This window comes from Sinocyclocheilus anshuiensis, unplaced genomic scaffold (genome assembly GCF_001515605.1).
Source record: "Sinocyclocheilus anshuiensis isolate Anshui unplaced genomic scaffold, SAMN03320099.WGS_v1.1 scaffold35, whole genome shotgun sequence".
Classification (NCBI taxonomy): domain Eukaryota; kingdom Metazoa; phylum Chordata; class Actinopteri; order Cypriniformes; family Cyprinidae; genus Sinocyclocheilus; species Sinocyclocheilus anshuiensis.
The window spans coordinates 968463-969042 of NW_015552558.1; positions in this window are offsets into that span (position 1 = coordinate 968463).

Genomic DNA, 580 nt, shown 5'->3' on the forward strand with positions numbered 1-580 from the left:
TTTTATTGATTATTACTATGTTCTTAATTCGTGACCATGATTTAATTAAGCTAAACCTTGTTGACATAATGACTACAATAAGTAAATCTAGCCAGCACATAAATTAAACTTAAAAAGATTATAAAAGCATGTTGATGTGAGATGTGTCAGATTTACCTGTAGCTTACTGTATTAGTGTGAAAACTTGTTTGATACTCATTGTTTTAGCATATTAGTTAAGTATAAATCATCTTTCATAATTAAACTGGGCTCATTGCTTGGTTGCGCCACAATATGTGTTATTAGCCTGTCCTTTTGGCAGTACCTTAGATTAATCTTGTTGATGTTTGAAAGGCATGGTCAGCGGTTGGCCTTCTGGACTGATGAGGCCAGAAACTTGCTCCAAGGAACTCTTCAGCCAGTGTACAGAGTGCTATCTAAAAGTTCACCAAGGGCCTTAATTAGGAATAACATTAACAATATCTTTTAACTATGCTGCAAATTATTGTATCTTTATCTTAAATGTATCAATTTCCTCAAAATAACTGTTTTTGCACCATGGTTTGCCCTTAGGGTGTACTCATCGGGAAGCCCTCTAAGT